This window comes from Dromaius novaehollandiae, chromosome 17 (genome assembly GCF_036370855.1).
Source record: "Dromaius novaehollandiae isolate bDroNov1 chromosome 17, bDroNov1.hap1, whole genome shotgun sequence".
Classification (NCBI taxonomy): Eukaryota; Metazoa; Chordata; class Aves; order Casuariiformes; family Dromaiidae; genus Dromaius; species Dromaius novaehollandiae.
The window spans coordinates 2,501-11,032 of NC_088114.1; the positions used below are offsets into that span (position 1 = coordinate 2,501).

Here is an 8,532-nt window from a genome sequence, read left to right on the forward strand (position 1 = left end):
CTTAATTTGCATATTTAATGAATTCAGTAGCAGGGGTAGGATACTGGCTGGGAGCAAATAATTTTTTTTTTAAATGGTGAAATTATTATTATTTGCTCCCAGCCAGTATGCTAGAAAAAAGAAGAGGAAAGAGGAGAGAGAAGAGGAAAGAGGAGAGAGAAGAGGAAAGAGGAGAGAGAAGAGGAAAGAGGAGAGAGAAGAGGAAAGAGGAGAAGAGGAAAGAGGAGAAGAGGAAAGAGGAGAAGAGGAAAGAGGAAACAGAAGACAGAGACAAAGAGAGACAGAGACAAAGAGAGACAGAGACAAAGAGAGACAGAGACAAAGAGAGACAGAGACAAAGAGAGACAGAGACAAAGAGAGACAGAGACAAAGAGAGACAGAGACAGAGACAAAGAGAGACAGAGACAGAGACAAAGAGAGACAGAGACAAAGACAAAGAGAGACAGAGACAAAGACAAAGAGAGACAGAGACAAAGACAAAGAGAGACAGAGACAAAGACAAAGAGAGACAGAGACAAAGAGAGACAGAGACAAAGAGAGACAGAGACAAAGAGAGACAGAGACAAAGAGAGACAGAGACAAAGAGAGACAGAGACAAAGAGAGACAGAGACAAAGAGAGACAGAGACAAAGAGAGACAGAGACAAAGAGAGACAGAGACAAAGAGAGACAGAGACAAAGAGAGACAGAGACAAAGAGAGACAGAGACAAAGAGAGACAGAGACAAAGAGAGACAGAGACAAAGAGAGACAGAGACAAAGAGAGACAGAGACAAAGAGAGACAGAGACAAAGAGAGACAAGACAGAGACAAAGAGAGACAAGACAAAGACAAAGAGAGACAAGACAAAGACAAAGAGAGACAAGACAAAGACAAAGAGAGACAAGACAAAGACAAACAGAGACAAGACAAAGACAAACAGAGACAAGACAAAGACAAACAGAGACAAGACAAACAGAGACAAGACAAACAGAGACAAGACAAACAGAGACAAGACAAACAGAGACAAGACAAACACAGAACAAACACAGAACAAACACAGAACAAACACAGAACAAACACAGAACAAACACAGAACAAACACAGAACAAACAACAGAGGACAAAGACAACAAACAAAGACAGACAACAGAGGACAAAGACAGACAACAGAGGACAAAGACAGAACAACAGAGACAACAAACAGAAAAAAGACAACAGAGAGGACAACCAGAGAGAACAAAGACAACCAGAGAGAAGACAGAAAGCACAGAAAACAACAGAGAAAACAGAGAACAGAGCAAAAAGCACACACAGGAGAGCTGAGAGAGCAGAACAGAGAAAAGAGCAGAACACAGAGAACAGAACAAAGCAAAAAGCACAGCAAAGAGCACAGCAAAACAGAAAATACAGAGCAAAGCAGAACACAGCAGAACACAGAGAGCAAAGCAGAAAACACAAAGCTGAGGGCAGAGCACAGAATACAGAGAACAGCACAGAGAGCAGAGCACCACAGTGCAGGCAGACTGAAAGAGTAAATAGTAAAGACAGAGAAAGGTAGAGAGAAACCTGGACAAAGTGAACATAGACAATCAGGGAAAAGGAGAAGAAAAAGGCATAAGAGACAGACAAAGAAAAAAAGAATAGGAAACAGAACAGAGGACCAAAAAATTAAAATAAGAACAAGACAAAAACTTCTGCCTTCTTATTTTAAAAGGTCAAAAGAGCAAGAGCAAAGAGGAAAAGGGTAAGAGCAAATGTGTGGCGCATGCAGTTCAAATAAGACAACAGAAACAAACAGCAAAACCATCTTTATTTGAAAGGAGACACACACACCACCATCTTTATTGTTTTATTGCACAAAAAAAATCATCATCACAACATACAAAACATAACAAGCCCACACTCTACAAGAGCTGCACACACACTTCAGCATTCACCTCTACATTCTCACCGCTACTACTCTCATCAGTCGGCAAGCGCCTCCAGTCTTTTGGACAGCTCCCAGTAACAACGTTACTGGACACCTCCAAAAACTGCCCTGCCTACAAAACCCCCGGTCCCCAGCCAAAGCTCCGCACCAACATTGGCGATGATCATCGCCTCGCAGAGCGGCCGGGACCGGGGGAAAAAAAACCCAGCCGGGGGAAAAAAAAAAAATCCCCCAGCTGGGGTTTTTTTTAATTATTTTAAAATAAATTCTAACTACAACCTGGAAAAAGAAAAACACATGCATACAAAGTTAGACACACTCACCACCAAGCCCACCCAACAACCACACAGCTGCCCACTCACTCCCACCACAATCATTCTACCTCCCTACAGTAACAGGCAAGCGCCTCCAGTCTTTTGGACAGCTCCCAGTAACAGCATTACTGGACACCTCCAAAAACTGCCCTGCCTACAAAACCCCCAGTCCCCAGCCACAGCTCCGCACCAACATTGGCGATGATCATCGCCTCGCAGAGCGGCCGGGACCGGGGGAAAAAAAACCCAGCCGGGGGAAAAAAAAAAAATCCCCCAGCTGGGGTTTTTTTTTAAATTATTTTAAAATAAATTCTAACTACAACCTGGAAAAAGAAAAACACATGCATACAAGGTTAGACACACGCACCACCAAGCCCACCCAACTGCCCACACACTCCCACCACAGACAGTCATCACAGCTACTAACAAAACCACATGCTTCCATCCTTATTTAAAGATAACACTATCCTGGCATGAATAGAACCCCCCCCCGCCCCCAAAATGGCCATCCCAATAAAAAAAATTAAAGAAAAAAACCTACTTTTATCTCTTACTGACACAACCCCCCCCCCCCCCAAAAAAAAAAAGAAAAAACAAAATAAGTGTTTCATAGATACATTATTCTGCTCTGGCAACTACCATTACTACACCCACAGGCAAGGCAGCTCCAAACACACACACAGACACGTACACACAGACACGTACACACAGACACGTACACACAGACACGTACACACAGACACATACACACAGACACATACACACAGACACATACACACAGACACATACACACAGACACGTACACACAGACACGTACACACAGACACGTACACACACCCTCCATGCAAAAAACAATGCCAGCACAGAAGATGCTGCCAGCCAGAAAGCCCTACAATGCCACGACCGTGCGGCTCTGGTGCTCTCCACGAGACCAGAAAAGAGTCAGATGCCACCATCTGTGATGGAAAGGGGCCGGCAAAGCGAGGAACGGCCATGCAGAAGAGGCCAGCAAGAAAGACCCGAGGCTCTGATGACACAGGGAAGAAAACCCTGAAAGGGCACCAGGAAGATGCAAAATAAGAGAGGCCTCAGAAAACACACGACCAACAAGACCTGAATGATGGCTGCCAAGATGATTGGCCAGAAACAATGCAGAATCACAGTGACAGACTGCTGCTTTCAGCTGCCTGCACAGAACAAGATGATCATTGGAGCAACACAGATGAGTCGGTCAAGACCAGACAAAAGACAGCAGATGCCTGTTGCACTAGCACTACAAAGCATATGCTGTGCTCCTTGAGCACAAAGAGCAAGGGCAACATCAAGACCTGAGCAAAAGATAGCACAGCTACAACACACACCACATACACTACACAACAACACAGACACAGGCTGGAGCTGCCCTGCCTGACACCCACCCTCACTTTCTGCCATGCACACCCCACTGCCTCTGCCTCACACACACCAACACACACACACACACACACACACACACACACACACACACACCCCGCAACACCCTTTGCCCATGCACTTCGCTTTTGCAGTGCTCTGCATCACTGTTGCTCCTCAAGAGGCATCCTCAACAGCAGACACATCCTCTGCAGCAGCCACACCCTCTGATCTTCTTTTGCTCACCACATTTGCCTTCATCACCTGCCAAACCAGAGCACAAGCAGTCACCCCCTTGCCAGTCAGCTCCATCCCCATCTGCAAGGGCACCCTCCACCAAAGCGCCATCGGCACTCCACTCACCTGCACCGCAACAACTCCAAACGCCAACATCCTGCCTGGGGGGAAGCCCGTGGCGCCTGGAAAAAAACAAAATAACAAAGTGACCCTTCTGCCAGGCAGCGCTCACCAGCCCTACAACATCCAGCTCCGATCCACTCACCTGAAAGTCTCAGCCACGCCTGGGAAAGGCCCACAGCGGACCTGAAAAAACAGAGCAAAAGGCATCACTGAGAGGCAGCCCAACACCACCCACACCACAATAAAATCAGACCCAACAGGCTGCCCCGCTCACCTGCTCAGGCTCTTCTCAGCACTCAGCTGCTTCTCTCCACAACTTCCCGCAAAACCTGCAAGCACAGAGAGAAGTCACACACTCAGGCGATGCCCGCAACACCACCACTCCAGTCCATCACGGACACACTCCACACACCACCATGGCTAACACCCACAGGCAAGGCAGCTCCAGCCCCAAAAACACACAGACAAACAAACAGCAGACACAAACACAGAGGACAGCCCTACACAAAAAAAACCCTATTCCCACACATAAGACTGCCGGCCAGAAAGAGCCGCACGGTCGTGGCGTCGTAGGGCCGAGGCTCTGGACGAGCCCAGAAAAGAGTCAAACGTCAATGCCCAGGATGGAAAGGGACCGGCAAAGCTCAGAAGACTGACGCAGAGGAGGCCGGCGAGAAAGACCCGAGGCCATGATGACGCAGGGAAGGAAACCCTGAAAGGGCGCCAGCGAGACGCAAGACAAAAGCGGCCCCGGAAGAGGTGTGGCCGATGAGGCCTCAACGGTGGCCACGACTATGACGGACCACAAACGGCCACGATGCACAGTCAGAGTCACAGACCACCCCTTTCAGCTGCCTATGCAGAACAAGACATAGTCCATTGGAGCAATGCTGATGAGTCTGGCCAGGCAAAAGACAATGGATGCCTGCCACACTACTGCTGCAGAGCATAGGCTGTGCTCCTTGAGCACAAAGAGCAAGAGCAACATCAAGACCTGAGCAAAAGATAGCACAGCTACAACACACACCACATACACTACACAACAACACAGACACAGGCTGGAGCTGCCCTGCCTGACATCCACCCTCACTTTCTGCCATGCACACCCCACTGCCTCTGCCTCACACACACCACTCATCCAGAACAACCCTCCACTCTACACTGAACATCAGCACACACACACACATACACAGAAACTGAGGATGCCCCAACACCCTTTGCCCCTCAACTTAACTGTGGCAGTGCTGTAGGTCACCGGTCCTCAAGAGCCATCCTCAGCAGCAGCCGCATCCACACTGATCTTCCTTTGCTCACCACATTTGCCTTCATCACCTGCAAAACCAGAGCACAAGCAGTCACCCCCTTGCCAGTCAGCTCCATCCCCATCTCCAAGGGCACCCTCCACCAAAGCGCCATCGGCACTCCACTCACCTGCACCGCAACAACTCCAATGCCTGGGGAGGAAGCCCGTGGCACCTGGAAGAAAACAAAATAACAAAGTGACTCTTCTGCCAGGCAGCGCTCACCAGCCCTACAACATCCAGCTCCAATCCACTCACCTGAAAGTCTCAGCCACGCCTGGGAAAGGCCCACAGCAGACCTGAAAAAACAGAGCAAAAGGCATCACTGAGAGGCAGCCCAACACCACCCACACCACAATAAAATCAGACCCAACAAGCTCCCCCGCTCACCTGCTCAGGCTCTTCTCAGCACTCAGCTGCTTCTCTCCACAACTTCCCGCAAAACCTGCAAGCACAGAGAGAAATCACACACTCAGACGATGCCTGCAACACCACCACTCCAGTCCATCACGGACACACTCCACACACCACCATGGCTAACACCCACAGGCAAGGCAGCTCCAGCCCCAAAAACACACAGACAAACAAACAGCAGACACAAACACAGAGGACAGCCCTACACAAAAAAAACCTGTTCCCACACATAAGACACTACTGGCCAGGAAGAGCCACACAGTGGTGGCATCGTAGGGCCTAGGCTCTGGACGAGCCCAGAAAAGAGTCAAACGTCAATGCCCAGGATGGAAAGGGACCGGCAAAGCTCAGAAGACTGACGCAGAGGAGGCCGGCGAGAAAGACCCGAGGCCATGATGACGCAGGGAAGGAAACCCTGAAAGGGCGCCAGCGAGACGCAAAACAAGAGCGGCCCCAGAAGAGGTGCGGCCGATGAGGCCTCGACGATGGCCGCGACTATGACTACACTGCAAACGGCCACAATGCAGAGTCACAGTGACAGACTGCCCCTTTCAGCTGCCTGTGCAGAACAAGATGTAGTCCATTGGAGCAATGCTGATGAGTCTGGCCAGGCAAAAGACAATGGATGCCTGCCACGCTACCACTGCAGAGCATAGGCTGTGCTCTTTGAGCACAAAGAGCAAGAGCAACATCAACACCTGAGCAAAAGATAGCACAGCTACAACACACACCACATACACTACACAACAACACAGACACAGGCTGGAGCTGCCCTGCCTGACACCCACCCTCGCTTTCTGCCATGCACACCCCACTGCCTCTGCCTCACACACACCACTCATCCAGAACAACCCTCCACTCTACACTGAACATCAGCACACACACACACATACACAGAAACTGAGGATGCCCCAACACCCTTTGCCCCTCAACTTAACTGTGGCAGTGCTGTAGGTCACCGGTCCTCAAGAGCCATCCTCAGCAGCAGCCGCATCCACACTGATCTTCCTTTGCTCACCACATTTGCCTTCATCACCTGCAAAACCAGAGCACAAGCAGTCACCCCCTTGCCAGTCAGCTCCATCCCCATCTCCAAGGGCACCCTCCACCAATGCGCCATCGGCGCTCCACTCACCTGCACCGCAACAACTCCAAACGCCAACATCCTGCCCGGGGGGAAGCCCGTGGCACCTGGAAAAAAACAAAATAACAAAGTGACTCTTCTGCCAGGCAGCGCTCACCAGCCCTACAACATCCAGCTCCAATCCACTCACCTGAAAGTCTCAGCCACGCCTGGGAAAGGCCCACAGCAGACCTGAAAAAGCAGAGCAAAAGGCATCACCAAGAGGCAGCCCAACACCACCCACACCACAATAAAATCAGACCCAACAAGCTCCCCCGCTCACCTGCTCAGGCTCTTCTCAGCACTCAGCTGCTTCTCTCCACAACTTCCCGCAAAACCTGCAAGCACAGAGAGAAATCACGTGCTCAGGCGATGCCCGCAACACCACAGCCCATCCACATCAGGCATTCGCTCCCACACCTTTTCCTGCTCCGCTCTCCCATCCCAACTGCTGGGCTATAGCTCCCCACACCGAGGTCCGCCACACACCTGTAAAACAGGAACGGCGCTGGGCGACGGGGACAGCGCCGACAAAGTGATGGCCCTACGCCGGGCTCTACGTCCTCACCCAGACTGATGCTCACCTCATCCTGCTCCTCCTGGATGTGAGCGACCTGCTCCCCGCAAGGCTCCACGCCTACAAGCACAAAGCAAAAATTAACCACGCAACCCACTGACCGCAACACTCTCCTTCCAACACCAAATCTCTAGCTCACCTTCTTGGGGCATGCCCCTTTCTTCCTCCAGCTCCCTTGGGCCCACTCAGAACACTGCTCAGCATCTGCAAAAAACAACAAAACAAAACAACATAAAGTGGAGCACACAGACATTGACAAATCACCATTCCAGTCCATCACTGACACACTCCGCACACCACCATTCCTAACACCCACAAGCAAGGCAGCTCCAAACACACACAGACAGACCAAAAAAAAAAAAAAACATTAGACAAAAACATGAAGGAAAGCCCTATGCAAAAAGAACTATTCCAATGCGTTCCACATGGTATCTGATGACACCACAGCCCTGCGGCTCTGATGCTCTGGACGAGCCCAGAAAAGACTAAGATGTCAACGCCCGGGATGGAAAGCGGCCGGCAAAGCGAGGAACGGCCATGCGGAAGAAGCCAGCGAGGAAGACCTGAGGCCGTGATGACGCAGGGAAGAAAACCCTGAAAGGGCACCGGTGAGACGCAAAACAAGAGCGACCTCGGAACAAGAGCGGCCGACGAGGCCTCGACGGTGGCCGCAAAGATCGATGGGCACGATGCAAAGCCGGAGGCACGGACCGCCCCCTTCGGCTGCCTGCACGTGACGAGACACCATCCGTGGGTACGATACTGATGAGTCAAGCCAGCAAAACATGACAGAGGCCTACAATGCTAGCGCTCCACAGTGTAGGCCGTGCTCCTTGAGCACAAAGAGCAAGGGCGACATCAAGACCTGAGCAAAAGATAGCACAGCTACAACACACACCACATAGACTACACAACAACACAGACACAGGCTGGAGCTGCCCCGCCTACCGCACCCTCACTTTCTGCCATGCGCACCTCAGCACCTCTGCCTCACACATACCCCACTCATCCAGAACAGCCCTCCGCTCTACACTGAACATCAGCGTGCACACACACACACACACACACAGAGTTAAGACACCCCTGATACCCTTTGCCCCTCAACTTAACTGGTCAAATGCTGGGCATCACCATCGCTCCTC

At 50.7% G+C, this 8,532-nt stretch overlaps 1 long non-coding RNA gene across 1 annotated transcript; it reads right to left on the bottom strand.

Moving 5' to 3' along the window:
* Window positions 1-2,804: 2,804 nt before the first annotated feature.
* On the bottom strand, window positions 2,805-5,479 carry LOC135330181 (uncharacterized). Its single transcript, XR_010391992.1, has 5 exons — window positions 5,407-5,479; window positions 4,250-5,307; window positions 4,118-4,158; window positions 3,979-4,034; window positions 2,805-3,879 (listed from the first exon to the last, which is right to left on the bottom strand). It is a non-coding gene; the product is annotated as an uncharacterized LOC135330181 (long non-coding RNA).
* Between the last annotated feature and the right edge of the window lie 3,053 nt (window positions 5,480-8,532).